General features: G+C 39.7%; 1 protein-coding gene and 1 long non-coding RNA gene across 5 annotated transcripts in view; both read right to left on the bottom strand.

Annotated features, from left to right (window-relative positions):
- The window catches only part of CNNM2 (cyclin and CBS domain divalent metal cation transport mediator 2), a 187,695-nt gene that overhangs the window by 133,902 nt on the left and 36,923 nt on the right, over positions 1-16,870 (bottom strand). The window lies entirely within an intron of this gene.
- On the bottom strand, positions 1,358-6,532 carry LOC129636996 (uncharacterized). The gene is made up of 4 exons (XR_008707253.1): positions 6,286-6,532; positions 4,733-4,896; positions 4,050-4,113; positions 1,358-1,698 (listed from the first exon to the last, which is right to left on the bottom strand). It is a non-coding gene; the product is annotated as an uncharacterized LOC129636996 (long non-coding RNA).

Raw genomic sequence — 16,870 nt, 5'->3', positions numbered from 1 at the left:
ATACGTTCAGTTTCACTAAAGAAGTGCAAATTATAACAATGAGCTATTTTTCACTTATCAAATAGGCAAAAATTTTAAAAGATTAATAACAGGCAGTCTTTGGTAAGGCTATCTGAAACATATGAGCATTATCTATATAAGAACCAAAAATTCACCAACGGTTCAGTAAATTATAGTAGAATCATACAAATGGTATGCAGCTGCTAAAATCAGGCACCTCTAAATGTATGCATGTGGAAAAAACGGCCATCACAGACTGTGCCAAGTTAAAAAAAACTTTGATGTTAAAACAGTATGTATATTATAATTTCATTGTTATAAAAACCACAAAATCCAGAAAGAGGTCTAAAAGTAAACAGACTTAATTCCTAACAGTAATGACCACTAAGAGTAAAGTAAGTGGGTAGATGATGGAGAGATGTAACTCTTACTTTACATACTTCTCTATTGTCTTGATTTTTTTACAGTAAGCAATTTTTTTGAATTTCCCAATTGATGAAAAAGTTGCACATCATTACTTTCCAAACTTAATACAAACAGTTAACATGATACCTTCCTCTACAAAAGCTCCTGTCTTTTCCCCCTTAGTTTTACTGAGAGCTTTTTCTAACTTACCCCTTCTAACTAGAGCCACCAGCCAGAAAAGAGATCATTAGCAAATGAGTCTTTTAACGTTCCAGTCTCTTCTCTTGCAGGGCACCAGTCGGCAAATGGATTTGGGTTTTTCAGTAACAAACTGGAGAACCAATGTGAGAACTGAATAAAAAGGCCAGAGTAAAATCTTTTCTAAATCTAGGCAAGAGATGGAACAGGTGAGCGAGAAGTTAGAAAAGTTGATAAGCATTTTCTTGTGAAGGACCAGAGTAAATATTTTAGGCTTCACAAGCCATAGTTTCTGTCATCACAACTTAACTCTTGCCATCATAGCACCTAAGCAACCAAAGATCACACGTAAGGGTAAGCTTCATTACGTTCCCATCAAAGTCTGACACGGAAATCTTAGCTTCACATAGTTTTCACATGTCATGAAATATTATTCTTTTGATTTTCTATTCTTCTGATTTTCAGCCATTTAAAAGTGGGGAAAAAAAATTTGTTACTCTGCAGGAATATGAAAGCAGGTGGTAGGCCACATGCGGTAGTTTGCATTAGAAGATAATCTTAGCTCTTTGCTCGGCGAACACGCGGAGAGTAGAAATGGTTCTCCGGCGGTTCCCCAGTAGTCTGCTGCGGAACCTTCGCCAAACCAGGGGGAGGCTGCCGCCTGCGCCGTCTTTGCACAGCTACCGCGTGCAGGCTCCTGATTCTCGAAGGAGGGTCCGAGGCACCACAAGGGAGTTAAAACGTCCACCGGTGTGTTATTTTTAAAAGAAGGCCTGAGAGCTTTGGAAGCCCAGCCAGGGCAGTACCCCTTCACAGAGATTCCAGGCTAACCTGGTGACTGAAGGCCTAAGGTTTAGAATTCTCTTGGAGAAGCACTTTAGGGGTGGCTGGGATGTCCAGGTGGTGGTTCCTGCCACTTCAGCAACAGGCTGTGACAAGAAGTGGAGAGCAGCATGCCTTCTGCCTGGTACTGTGTTTTAGGATTTTGCTGATGCAGAGGATGTTCTACCTGGTGTTGGTCAGATCCTTGGAACTTCACGTTTCCTGCATGAACCTGTGTGAGCAGCTGTCAAACTCCGGTGCAGAGGGGATGGGCTGATTAGAAGTTCGGGGACCAAAATCAATTAGGTGATCTTTATTAGAAAGATTGCAATAAAATGTTTTAAAGCAAATAAAAATAGGTGGGTCTGAGTAAAAACAAGAGGGTACAGAAAGGTTTAGGGATGTGAAAGTGAATGAGCATCAGTTGACATCTAGCTGTATGTACCTCTTTCCAGCTACATTACAAAAAACTAAAATTAGGTTTGTCATATATTGACACCAGTGTTGAGGATTTCTAGATGGAGTACCATAATATTTTTAATATTTGAGGTTTTAATTATACTATTAACACAATCATCCAGTTTTCTTTTTGATGAATTGGTGAAAACATAGGTTGTCTGGATATATTCTTAGAAGAAGAATAATCCTGCTGATTGTCAGGAGCTGGGAATGAGGAAGTGAAGAAGTATTTAATGGGTATTGTTTCACTTTTACAAGGTGAAAGAGTTGATGGGGATGGATGGTGGTGATAATTGGTCAATGTTATGAACATAGTTATTACCACTGAACTGTATGCCTAGAAGTGGGAAAGATTTGGGGAGGGATAAATTGGAAGATTGGAATTGATACATACACACCACTAAGTATAAAATAGATAACTAATAAAGACCTGTATAGCACAGGAAATTCAGTGCTCTGTAGTAGTCTATAAGAGAAGAGGATCCCAAAGTGTATGTATAACGGATTCAGTTTACTGTATACTTGAAACTAACACATTGTAAATCAACTATACCCCAATAAAATTTTTTAATGGTAAAAAAAAAAAAAAGAAGATAATCTTACAAATCTCAGAGTAAAAACAAGCAAATAAACAAGAAGTCTCTAGTAAAATACTGTCCGGATTCTTTACATAGAAAATTTTTTTCAAGAGGTCTATAATTATATAGTGAACCACAGTACCAATTATCACTATTATAAAATGAGCTTTCTCTCAAATGACTGGCAGAATTTATGATATTAAAAGGGGTTCCTGGACCCTCTTACACTGTTGGTGGGAATGCAAACTAGTGCAGCCACTATGGAGAACAGTGTGGAGATTCCTTAAAAAACTGGAAATAGACATGCCTTATGATCCAGCAATCCCACTGCTGGGCATACACACTGAGAAAACCAGAAGGGAAAGAGACACGAGTACCCCAATGTTCATCGCAGCACTGTTTATAATAGCCAGGACATGGAAGCAACCTAGATGTCCATCAGCAGATGAATGGATAAGAAAGCTGTGGTACATATACACAATGGAGTATTACTCAGCCATTAAAAAGAATACATTTGAATCAGTTCTAATGAGGTGGATGAAACTGGAGCCTATTATACAGAGTGAAGTAAGCCAGAAAGAAAAACACCAATACAGTATACTAACGCATATATATGGAATTTAGAAAGATGGTAACAATAACCCTGTGTACGAGACAGCAAAAGAGACACTGATGTATAGAACAGTCTTATGGACTCTGTGGGAGAGGGAGAGGGTGGGAAGATTTGGGAGAATGGCATTGAAACATGTAAATATCATGTATGAAATGAGTTGCCAGTCCAGGTTCGATGCACGATACTGGATGCTTGGGGCTGGTGCACTGGGACGACCCAGAGGGATGGAATGGGGAGGGAGGAGGGAGGAGGGTTCAGGATGGGGAACACATGTATACCTGTGGCAGATTCATTTTGATATTTGGCAAATCTAATACAGTTATGTAAAGTTTAAAAATAAAATAAAATTTAAAAAAAAAAAAAAATAAATAAAAGGGGTTCCTGGGATTTCCCTCATAGTCCAGTGGCTAAGACACTATGCTCCCAATGCTGGGGGCCTGGGTTTGATCCCTGGTCAGGGAACTAGATCCCACGTGCAACAACTAAAAATCCTGCATGCTGCAACTGAGACCTGTCGCAGACAAATAAATAAAAATAAATATATTTTTAAAAAAAGGGGTTCCTAGTCACTAGTGAAAGTGAACTAGCTCAGTCGTCTCCGACTCTTTGAGACCACATGGACTGTAGCCTACCAGGCTCCTCTGTCCATGGGATTTTCCAGGCCAGAGTACTGGAGTGGGTTGCCATTTCCTTCTCCAGGGGATCATGGAACCCATGTCTCCCGCATTGCAGGCAGACGCTTTACTGTCTGAGCCACCGGGGAAGCCCTCTTAGTCACTACAGAAATGCAAATGAAAGCCACAGTAAGGTATCACTATATTTCCACTAGAGTAATTTTAATGCAAAAGACTGGCAACAACAAATGTTGAAGATCTGGAAAAACCAGAATCCTCAAATATTGCTGGTTTGTAAAATAGTACAGCCACTTTGGAGAACAGCTTGGTGGTTTCTTATAAAGTTAAATATATACTTACTATATGATCCAGACATGACTGACTGAACAACAAAATATGATCCAGCTATTTCACTCTTAGGTATCTATTCAAGAGAAATGAAAACATATGTCCACACAGACAATTATGCAAGTGTACACAGGAGTATTATTCATAATAACCCCAAACTTATAAGCAATACAACTGCAATCAACTAGCAAATAAATGTAGTTTATCCACACAATAAAATAAAATTTATCTTTAAAAGGAACAAGTTGCTGACATATGAACACGGCTGAACAAAATACTATGCTAAGTGAAAGAAGCCAAACGGACTACATAATACACAGTATTCAGTACCCAGTTTCAGTGCATGGGTTTCCCCCACATACACACCAAGCTATTCTTTGACCCCAGTTGGGTGCCCTACAATTCATCAGTTCTGACACTATCCAGAGATAGTATCAGATTCCACAGGTTTAGGGCTCAGTCCTACCAGACAGCACCCCACTTCAGATGCCAATCACAAGTCCAGGTTGTTATCTGTGTTTCTGACCGACTGACGGGAATCAGAGGTTCCCATCACCCATGGGTTCGATTCAGAGAACTCTGAGAAGCAGTTTACTTACTCGATTTATCAGTTTATCACAAACAACGTAAAAGGCTACAAACGAACAACAGCCCAATGAAGAGATACATAAGAGATACAAAAAGAGCCTCCGTACCTGTGGGGTTCAAGGCGAAGCACAAGCTTGCCTGAGTCCTGGTTCACCAACCTGAGAGCTTTCCAAACCCAATCCTTTTGGATTCTTGGGGGCTTCATTACATAGGCATGATTGATTAAATCACTGACAGCTGGCAACTGCATTCACTCTCCAACCAATTCAATCTCCAGAGGGAGGTGAGAGAGGGGCAAACTGAAAATTCCAGCCTTCTGATCATGTGATTGGTCTCCCTGGCAACCAGCCCCCATCCTTAAGTGCCTTCCAGAAGTCACCTTATTAACAAACTCAGGTGTGTTTGAAAGGGATTTGTTAGGAATATCCAGGCATCTTTAGCACTCTTGTCACTTGGGAAATCCCAAGAGTTTTAGGAGTTCTGAACTAGAAACAAGGGACAAAGATCATCTATTTATTTCCTATGATACATCACAGTATTACATTATATGATTCCTAGTTATATGCAATTTCTAGAAATGGCAAATCTATCCAGACAGAAAGCAGATGAGTGGTTGCCTCAGAGGTGAAAGCAGAGATCTAGTAAATCGGGAGGGTGCTCTGTAGGAGGAAAGCAAGCGGACACAGCTAGACTGGGTGATGGCCGCACAACTCTACAAACTGACTTTACAAATATGACTTTTATACTCGCAGTGCGTAGATTTTATTATATGCAAACTATACCTAAAGAGACTGTTTTAAAAGGGGGAGACAGACCCCAAACAGCCCTGTGGACCCATCGGTGGCTCACAGTCAGCATGCCCAGGCACTCTCTTGATTCTATGCCTTTGCTCTGGAAAGTCCTGGAAAGCCTCCTTAACCAAGAACCTCCTCTGTAAACTTCACTCCACCTCGACTTCGCTCCCAAGGAGTTGGCTTCTTCTTGGAACCATCCCAGCACTTGTGCTCGAACTTTTTATCATCACCTTTAGTCCTAACCTCTTACCTGTGATAAATTCCTTGAGCAAAGAACTGTGTGTCATTCACCTATCTGTTCTTTATTATGCTCTACATACAGCAGGCACTCAGTGACTATTTGTAATAGTTAACAAAATCGACAGGATTAGGTGCTATCTTAAAAACCTTCTTGCAGCATGAAAAGTGGCAAAAATCTAAACCTTGAAGACTCACTCATCCAACCCTACATCCCCCACTCTCCTCCAAAAAACCATTATCTAAATGCTTTCCAATTGTTCAACATTTTTAGTGTGCTCATTCCAGACATTTCCATTTTAATCACACAAATACAGGAATCACAAATCCCATTTCAATGCTGAGCACAAGCAAACCTGACAGCCAGTTACTAAATCTGCAAGTCAGTGGAAACTAAGGGAGACTAGAAAATATGGCTTCATACACTTCAACCAAAGCCAGATTTCAACCCGTAAGAAATTTCCAAACTAGTAAAAACATCATCTTTAGAAACCTTTCTGGTAAAAGCCTGGTTGAAATGAAGCTCCTCTGCTGTGATAGAGGCTACCTTTTATTGTAAGACGTGTTAGCACTGGTGGTACCAACTGAACATGGGTACACTTGCCAGCCTCGCAGCAAAGCCAACTTACTGACATTGGGTTGTGGTGAAGGAAGGAACATCTGCACCCAGCAAGGAGATCTGGCAGCTCACTGCTCAAAAGACCCAATGGCCCCCAGTGAATGGTTTTTAAAGGCAATGATAGGGGTGAGCGTGGCAGGCTGCATGACTTTCTTCTGATTGGTTGCAGGTAAGGTAACAAGTGGCGTTCTTAGGAATCAGCCTAAACTGGTTTCAGTCGGTCTGGGGTCTTAGTGCTGCCCACCACATAGTCGCCATCATCACCTGGGTAGGGGTCTTAGTTCCAGCAGAACAATTCAAAGATAAGTGTCAGATTGCTATGCACATCCCTTGAGGAGGAGCTAGGGCTGGTTTTTAGCTGCACTATTATTTCTTGACTGCTTTCCCTTCGTTTCTGCAACTCCCTTCCCTAATTAGTAACTGCTGGAGTCTGCTCCTGGAACTCAGGGAAGACTAAAGAGACTAAAGTCTTTTTCTACAAGAAATGGGTGACACAGAGGGGCTTCTGCACCCAGGAGGGCCCTACTGGGTCCTGCTTGGTTTCAATCTCCTTTTCTTTGATATTCTTCAATCCAGAAGGGAAGGGAATAGAAAGAGAATAAAGTGTTTTTTTAATTAATTCATTTTTTAATTGAAGGATAATTGCTTTACAGAATTTTGCTGTTTTCTGTCAAACCTCAGCATGAATCAACCATAGGTATACAGTTTTGAATAAATAAAGTTTTGAACAGAAAGGTTAATCATAAACTCAGCAGAGGAACTCAGTTTTAGGGGGACCTAATTTCACTGCTCACTCTTGCCCGAAACGGACAATACAGAGACCCTAAAGCTTAGAAACGTTCTAGCAGCTTTGTGGCTTCTCAAATGTTGGCCATAGGTTTTTTAAACTTCATATATAAGTGACTTCTGGAAATTATTTGCTCTTACTTTCAAAGAAGGTAAGGCAAAGCAAGCTCTTTTTAAAAGCACAATTTGTGTCAGATGGAATTTAACTCTCCCAAAAATGATGCACAGAGATAGAGGACATAAAGGCCAAACACTGATAAAGATAAAACGCTGACTCAACACTTAAGAAAAAAAAGCTTTAAAACAGTGAAACTGACACTATGAGGGATTAAAAACCATTTACTGGTCATCTTCAAGAAAGGAGTCTGAGAGTCTAAGAACTTCTATCTCCAAACAGCAAGAATTAACTATGAAGACGTCTGAAGATACCACTGGGACAGAGGCACACATCTGTAGCTAGTGAAAAAGATTTGCCACGTGTCTTTTATTATTAGCAGACCTGCTAATAATTAGACACCTATTTTAAACATCTATGACTGTAGTAAGTGTCAACCTTCTACTATTAAATATCTGTGCTTTCATTAAATAAACGCAAGCCATCCCAATATGTGACTAAGAGGGAGGACATATACTGAAAGCATTTTTAACTTCCCATCTTTTAATGGCTGATGCTTCAAATGAGATCAGGCAGGGTGAGGAAGAAGCCCAATTATTGACAGCCACGGATCAGGTGCATTACATATAATATCTCATGTGAACCTCACCAGACTCCTACGAAGAATTTTAAAGAGGAGAAGACAGAGGAACAGAAAGGCAAAATAAAACTTAACAGCACTGGGAAACAGCAGAGCCAGTTTCTGTCTGTCTTACCATCTCACATTGCCTCCCTAAGCTGAATAGTTTGTCTGGTTAACTAGCTCTCACTGTCAGTTAATTAATTACAGGACATCTGACACCACTCCTCCTCTCTTGATTTCTACATTAAGAACATCTAATTAGCCAATTAAGTGAACATTTTTTTTTTCTTTCTGGCAACACCCTGCAGCATGTGGGATTTTTAGTTCCCCAACCAAGGATCTAACCCATACCCCTATATTACAAGGCAGAGTCTTAACCGCTGGACCACCAGGGAAGTCCCAAGGGAACATTTTCTGTAAGTAACTTTCAATATTACTTTATGCATAAAATTACATTTCATTACAGTTGGTAGACTACAAACTCCTTGAGGAGAGGCTCAATAAATATTTGTAGAATATCTTTAAAAATCATTAAGCCACTTTTAGGCTCCTTACCTAAAAGAATAGCATCCAAACATTTTCACCTTCCCTTCATTTATCCTAAAGTAAAGAAAAGCAATAAACAATGGTCTGTTTGTTTAATTTCTAAAAGAAAACTCAAAATATATGATTCCATGACCAGAAATAATTGCCTTATTTGAATTTCCACACACTTCGTGTTTGTCTTTTTGAGCCCTGATCATCTTCTATGTGGATTAAAATTATTTCCGTGCATTCTTTACCTTCTCGACCAGACTGTAAACAACTTTAATATACACCCCCAGCACCTGGAATAGCAGATGCTGAATAAATGTTTAAATAAAGGAAATTATTTCTCTTTTTTTCCCTACATTTCTGTCATATAGATACTCAGAATAAATGTTTTTTATTAAAAAAAGATTTATACAATAATAAATGAGATTCTCCTGGAACAATCAGTCTTGAGTCCAAGTTGATTTCTGTCATCAGGTTCTAATTAAGAACGGCAGATAAAGCAGATGGAGAACAGCTTTAATCTTCATGCTAAGTTGATCCTTCTCTGGTGAAAACACAGAAAAATTGTTTGGACAAGCCAACTGAACAAACATGATATTGGATGTCTAGAGGAAAGTCATTCTTCAAGAGTCTTCTTTCCACTAGATGGCTATCTGAACTTTAACCAAGAGAACTGGTCCAAGGGAAAAGGACCACTTAATGTTACTATGTACTCCAGCGAGGCCAAAGAAAGGGGGTGGTGGTAATGGGGAAAAAATTAAGGACAGGGGGGATTTTTTCCCCCCTATTTTAAAAAGGTTTCTCCTTTTGGAACTACATACTTAGTCCTCTTCCCATTTTACTTGCTCATGTCATTTACTCAGCAATGTAGAAGTATTTTCAGAGAATTGACGAAATTTTGCCAAACTTCTCATCAAAGACGTTTAGGGTTCCCTGGTGGCTCAGACGGTAAAGCGTCTGTCTACAATGTGGGAGACCCGGGTTCGATCCCTGGGTCAGGAAGATCCCCTGGAGAAGGAAATGGCAATCCGCTCCAGTGCTATTGCCTGGAAAATCCCATGGACAGAGGAGCCTGGTAGGCTACAGTCCATGGGGTCGAAAAGAGTTGGACACAACTGAGCGACTTCACTTTCACTTTACACTAAGTTGTCATTTGATTTCTGATTAAAGCTTATCTAAATGTGAAGTCCTCCATTTTTTTTTTAAGTAAATGGCCCCAAGATAAAAGTAAACATTAATTATTAAATGCTACCAAATAGTTTTTCCATTAAGGATAACGTACTGTGATCTATATAGTAAAACTATGGCCATCTAAAGTGAATCACATAGGGCCATTTGTCCAAATCATTATTTCATACTAATGTTTATTCATTTTTTGGTTATAGAATAAAAAGCTCATGAAAAAAATCTGGGAAATTTTAAAAATGTTTGTTTGTTTTTATATAGTCTTAAAAAAAATTTCCGTGCAAATAAATTGACTCTTACAAAATTGACATAATACTGTAATATAGAAAGTATACCAACCACATTGTGAGAATTTCCCCATGTTATTAATTATGCTTTTTAAGCACATCATTTTAATAGCTATATAATATTTCATCATTTGGATATATCTTGTTGGACATTTGAACTGTTCCCAGTATTTTTCTGGTTGAATACTACTTTGATAAACATCTCTGTGCACATTTCTATGTCTGAGTTAGACCACGTCCTCAGGAAAAATGACTGAAAGAATAACCACATGAATTCCAAACAAAAATGTTTACTGGAAAGGGTGTGTCAAATCCCACTGGCAGTGAGGATGCCCATGTCCTCATACCCTCATTACCCTGAATGTTTTGTGGCAGGGGGGTGGTTTGGCTAATTAGACAAAAATCAGTATCTGGCTGTTTCAATATTCTTTTATCACCAAATGGAAATTATCTTCACTTTTTAAAATTTAAGTGGCTTATTTCAAGTCAGAAGTCTATTTTTCATTAGCATGATTACACAGTCTTCTTTAAAACTCTGTAAAATTGGCTCTAAAAGGCTTTATTCTACACCACAACAGATTTGGCTATTCTTAAGATAAATTAACTACTGCAAAATTAAAAAAAGGAGTAATATCTTTAAAACAAAATTTCATATCATATCTTTATCAAATTTAATTGTAAAATTTTACCATCGAATTTTATAATTAAAAAGCTAAGGTAGTTATACTGCATTAAATCCAGAAGTTAAAAACAATGTAAAATTCCTCATTTTACAGGAAGAAAAGCATTTCATGAATGTTTCCTTTGCTAAAAATGTAAATATTTCTTTTTATAAGACATGCTCAAAATGAGTTACTAGAGAAATAGCCTCAGCATCGCAAAAAAATACCATTAACCCTTCAGTTTAAGTAAATGTTCTTTCTTTTTATAATTTCAGCTTCTTATAAATGAGAGAGATTTCTTGACTTATCAAGAACATTTAAATATCAGTTAAAACTTCAGAATAAAATTACTCAGTTATCTATTTTGATAGCCTGGTGTTGCCTGCTACAGTATTTGATGGAGAAAGAACAACATGAAGGTTAAGAATGGCCTGCTCCATCTGGTGGGATGTTTCTGTGTAGCCATTTAAAATGGTGTTGAGTTTAAAACATAACATCAATTGAGGGGAACAGATACAACACTATAATCCCTATAATTATGTTAAAATCATAGCACATAATCCTACTATAATTATGTTAAAGATAAATAAATAAAAGATAAATATGCACTGGGAAGAAAAAAGATATGCCAAAATGATGAAGAAAAACAAACAACAAGGACTCCCCTGGTGGTCCAGTGGTTAAATGTCCAGGATCCCAGTGCAGGGGACCCAGGCTGGATCACTGGCCAAGCAACTAGATCCTGCAGGATGCAACTAAAGATTCTATATGCTGCAACTAAGACCCAGCGCAGCAAAACAAAAAAAAATATTTTTAAGACATTGTTTTCAATAGTTGAATATTGGTTGTTTTATTGCAATCACATTATGCATTCATGTAACAGTGACAGACTTTTATGCATTCATGTAACAGTGACAGATTTTATTTTCCTGGGTTCCAAAATCACAATGGTGACTACAGCCATGAAATTAAAAGACACTTGCTCCTTGGAAGAAAAGCTATGACAAAACTAAACAGTATATTAAAAAGCAGAGACATCACTTTGTTGACAAAGGTCCGTCTAGTCAAAGCTATGGTTTTTCCAGTAGTCATGTATGGATGTGAGAGTTGGACCATAAAGAAGGCTGAGCACCAAAGAACTGATGCTTTTGAACTGTGGTGTTGGAGGGGACTCTTGAGAGTCCCTTGGACTGCAAGATCAAACCAGTCAATCCTAAAGGAAATTAACCCTGAATACTCATTGGAAGGACTGATGCTGAAGCTGAAGCCCCAATATTTTGGCCTCTTGATGTGAAGAGCTGCTGCTGCTGCTGCTAAGTTGCTTCAGTCATGTCTGACTCTGTGTGACCCCATAGATGGTAGCCCACCAGGCTCCCCCGTCCCTGGGATTCTCCAGGCAAGAACACTGGAGTGGGTTGCCATTTCCTTCTCCAATTGTGAAGAGCTAACTCACTGGATGGAGAAGGCAATGGCACCCCACTCCAGTACTCTTGCCTGGAAAATCCCATGGACGGAGGAGCCTGGTAGACTGTAGTCCATGGGGTCGCTAAGAGTTGGACACAACTGAGTGACTTCACTTTCACTTTTCACTTTCATGCATTGGAGAAGGAAATGGCAACCCACTCCAGTGTTCTTGCCTGGAGAATCCCAGGGACGGGGGAGCCTGGTGGGCTGCCGTCTATGGGGTCACAAAGAGTCAGACACGACTGAAGTGACTTAGCAGCAGCAGCAACTCACTGGAAAAGATCCTGATGCTGGGAAAGACTGAGGGCACGAGAAGAAGGGGACGACAGAGGATGAGATGGTTGGATGGCATCATCAATTCAATGGACATGAGTCTGAGAAAACTCTGGGAAATAGTGAAAGACAGGGAAGTGTAGCATGCTACATTCCATGGGGTTGCAAAGAGTCAGAAATGACTGAGTGACTGAACAATTCATGTAACAACAACAAAAGATTCCATAATTATTTAGTTACTGCTGCTGCTGCTAAGTCGCTTGAGTCATGTCCGACTCTATGCGACCCCATAGACGGCAGCCCACCAGGCTCCCCCGTCCCTGGGATTCTCCAGGCAAGAACACTGGAGTGGGTTGCCATTTCCTTCTCCAATGCATGAAAGGGAAAAAATAAAGTGAAGTCACTCAGTCGTGTCCGATTCCTAGCCACCCCATGGACTGCAGCCCACCAGGCCCCTCCATCCATGGGATTTTTCAGACAAGAATACTGGAGTGGGGTGCCATTGCTGTCTTCAATAATTCTTCAGTCATGATCTGCAGAGTATTTACACACTCGTACACGCTAGTATGATCATTACAAAGCACTGGCCAAGTTTTAAATGAAATGTGAATAATAAATCAAAGTGGGGACCTCCTTGATGGTCCAATGGCTGAAACTCTACACTCCCAATGCAGGGGGCCCTTGGGTTCCATCCCTGGTCAGGGAACTAGATCCACATGCTCTAAGAGCTGGCAAAGCCAAATAAAAATAATACATAAATTAAAAAAAAAGATCAAAATGCTTTTTAAAAATTATTGAGCACTTAATGTGTCAGGTGCGTTGCTGAGTCTTCACATAGACTAGTTCATTTAACCCTCTCACAAATCTAAACGATACTATCACTATTCTCATTTTAAAGCTGAGGTGCTGAGGCTTACAGGTAAACTGAAATAACTAGCCCATGTCATACTATCAAGTGGAGAAGCCAGGGTTCAAAGACAAGATGTTTAATGGCAAAGCTCATGCTTTTATTGAGAAGGAGATGCTGGCATTTCTTCATTAATAAGCACACATCCAACACCCCAGGTCCAGATTATAGCTTCCTGGATTATAATCACAACTCAGATCTTCCACAGAAAGCTGGAGAATCCCTCCCAAAGAACATGTTTAATTCATTTCTCATGTGTAGTTATACTGGCAAATGTACAACAATAAAATAAACTCACACAAACCTTCCAAAACCAGGATAACCATCTCTGCCTCTGAAAGCACACACTGAATTCTGGCTATCGTTTAAAAGGGGTTTTTTAAAGCACCAATCTGAAATAGCCATCACAAGCCAAAGCACAAAGACCAAATTGTAAAAAACAAACACAAGTTCCTAGAATTTAGAACAAGTCAATTCAGACTCAACAGTCTATACAGGAAAAGGGAATAGCGTTAAGAGGAGGCCATGCCAAAACCTATTCAACTTCAAATTATATTCACTTTAATTCCTTTGCTGTCCATACAATATTACTTTTTGAAACTAAATATATTGAAGAGTCTCAAATTGTGCAACATGGGAAGAAAAAAATGAAAATTGGACCTTCTAAAATAGCACACAATTCAACTTTCTCTCTGAGAGCAATTGCTACTTAGTATCACAGTATTCTAGATTGCAGTAGGTGTAGTGCTTATTACAGAGAAGCAAAAAGTAATGCCAAAGTGAGCAGTTCTCCTCCAGTCTAATACACCTCAAAATGCCAGATTAAGTACTATATGGCACCTGAAATTCTATCAGAATTAAACACAGTAATCAGTCCCTGTCTTTAAAAGATGTTTTTCTTCCTTTAGTGCTTAATTCCAGGGAAAAAGTCAAGACCTTAAGAATGAAAGAAATCCTGACCTAAATAAAGGCTATCAAAAGAGCCTTCTTTGTGAGAAGAAAAGCCATACAACCTTAAAAGCAACAGTTTGTTGATTTCCTAAATTGAAAGCAGTGACTGAGCATAAGAGATGCTTGATAAATGTCAATGAACACATAATCAACTAGTACATAAAGTTTAAATCACTCAACCTTGCACTCACACACTCTTCTTTCTAGATCAGTTTTCCTTTCCAGCCCACACCCCTACTACTCTCTCTTCCTTGCCTGCCTTCCAACCTCCTGACCTACCCCTCTCTCTACCAGTGGAAATCCTACTTATCTCTCAAGGTTTTCTTCAAAATCCCACTTCTACTTGAAGTCTCCCCCTCCCACAACTGGTTGTTAACAACATTCCCTCATCTGTCTCAAAGCACCAGTTTATCCAATAACTACCAGCAATGTCTTTCTTCACTGCCAAGACACTGCTGCAAAGCCATGAACCAAACAGGGAGCTAAGACTTCTTCATCTTTGCATGGTCCACCTAGGCCTAGCAGCTTTGTGACTCTCACACAGTCGGCTCAATAAATACTTTTTAATAGGTGTAAGGAGGAGAAGGGGACGACAGAGGATGAGATGGCTGGATGGCATCACTGACTCGATGGACATGAGTCTGGGTGAACTCCAGGAGTTGGTGATGGACAGGGAGGCCTGGCGTGCTTCGATTCATGGGGTCGCAAAGAGTCGGACACGACTGAGCGACTGATCTGATCTGATCTGATCTGAAGAAAGAAAGTGAAGTCGCTCAGTCGTGTCCGACTCTTTGTGATCCCATGGACTGTAGCCTACAGGCTCCTCTGTCCATGGGATTTTCCAGGTAAGAATACCGGAGTGGGTTGCCATTTCATTCTCCAGGAGATCTTCCCAACTCAGGGATTGAACCCCAGTCTCCCGCATTGTAGGCACACGTTTTACCATCTGAGCCACCAGGGAAATAGGTGTATTTCCCTGGAGAGGAGACATTAAAGGTTGATCGGTATCAGGGCCTTCACTGTCTTATAATTAATTATTAATTGATTGATGAACTTACAAAAACTAAATTGTTTTTTAAAAATTTACATACAGAATAGCATGGACAAGAAGCAACAGTCAGAACCAGACATGAAACAACAGACTAGTTCCAAATTGGGAAAGGACTATATCAAGGCTGTATATTGTCACCCTGCTTATTTAACTTATATGCAGAGTACATCATGCAAAATGCCAGGCTGGATGAAGCACAAACTGGAATCAAGACTGCTGGGAGAAATATCAATAACCTCAGATATGCAGATGACACTATTCTTATAGCAGAAACTGAAGAGGAACTAAAGAGTCTCTTGATGAAATTGAAAGAAGAGAGTGAAAAGACTGGCTTAAAACTCAACATTCAAAAAATGAAGATCATGGTATCTGGTCCCATCACTTCATGGCAAATAGATGGGGAAACAGTGGAAACAGTGACAGAGTTTATCTTCTTGGGCTCCAAAATCACTGCAGATGGTGACTGCAGCCATGAAATTAAAAAAGACGCTTGCTCCTTGGAAGAAAAGCTATGACCAACCTAGACAGCATATTAAAAAGCAGAGACATTACTTTGCCAACAAAGGTCCGTCTAGTTAAAGCTATTTTCCAGTAGTCATGTATGGATGTTAGAGTTGGACTGTGAAGAAAGCTGAGCGCCGAAGAATTGATGCTTTCAAACCGTGGTGCTGGAGAAGACTCTTAAGAGTCCATTGGGCTGCAAGGAGATCCAACCAGTCAATCCTAAAGGAGATCAGTCCTGAATATTCATTGGAAGGACTGATGCTGAAGCTGAAGGTCCAATACTTTGGCCACCTGATGCAAAGACCTGACTCATTGGAAAAGACCCTGAACCTGGTAAAGATTGAAGGCAGGAGGAGAAAGGGAAGACAGAGGATGAGATGGTTGGATGGCATCACCAACTTGATGGACATGAATTTGAGCAAGCTCCAGGAGTTGGTGATGGACAAGGAAGCCTGGCGTGCTGCAGTCCTTGGGTTTGCAAAGAGTCAGACACAACTGAGCAACTAAACTGAACTGAACTGGACTAAGTGTTTTTGAGCAGCTGAGATTCACTCCCACTCGGCCACTTTCTCATGGAGAAATCCTGAACAGTTACTTGGCCTTTCTGAGCTTCAGCTTCCTGACTTGTATATTAGGAATAATAATACCGATTTCATTGGGCTGTTGTCAGGTAAAATTAAATAGCACGCACGGTACCTGGCTTATAGTAAATGCTCAGTAAATGGAGCTACAGTCACTATTACATGAAAACTCTTCCTTTTTGCTAGGTAAGTTTTAAGTAGCTAGCTGAATAAAACCTGAAACCAGCAATTTTTACTTTTTAGAACTTTATTTCACATAAGTCTTCCCTGAGAAATTGTAAGTCACTGTCCATAAAATTCCATACTATATAACTGGTAGGATACTAACTTATTTAAGTTTATTAATCTGACTCAAGAGCTAAATCAATACATACCAAAGTCATATTTTCTTCTTCTGTATACTCATCAGTAGGAAATAATTCAAAGTTTCCCTGTAATATACCCACTGATCTTACAATGAGGTCACCAACTAACCCTATTAGCACATTCTATATGTTTGCAGCACAGAACCATCAAGGCCTTTTGTTCAAGTAACAAGGCAAAAGTACTTTTCAGTTACAGCTTCACTGATATATTACTATTTCACAGATGTACAGAACATGTCTCGTGGGCTTCAACCAGGAGGTGGGGAATACCATGCTGCCCTAACACTGAGGCTCCTCAGGAAACAAGC

The sequence above is a fragment of the Bubalus kerabau genome, chromosome 22, assembly GCF_029407905.1.
Source record: "Bubalus kerabau isolate K-KA32 ecotype Philippines breed swamp buffalo chromosome 22, PCC_UOA_SB_1v2, whole genome shotgun sequence".
Lineage (NCBI taxonomy): Eukaryota > Metazoa > Chordata > Mammalia > Artiodactyla > Bovidae > Bubalus > Bubalus kerabau.
Note: the sequence above shows the minus strand (reverse complement) of the source record. Positions and strands in the feature narration are given on the sequence as shown.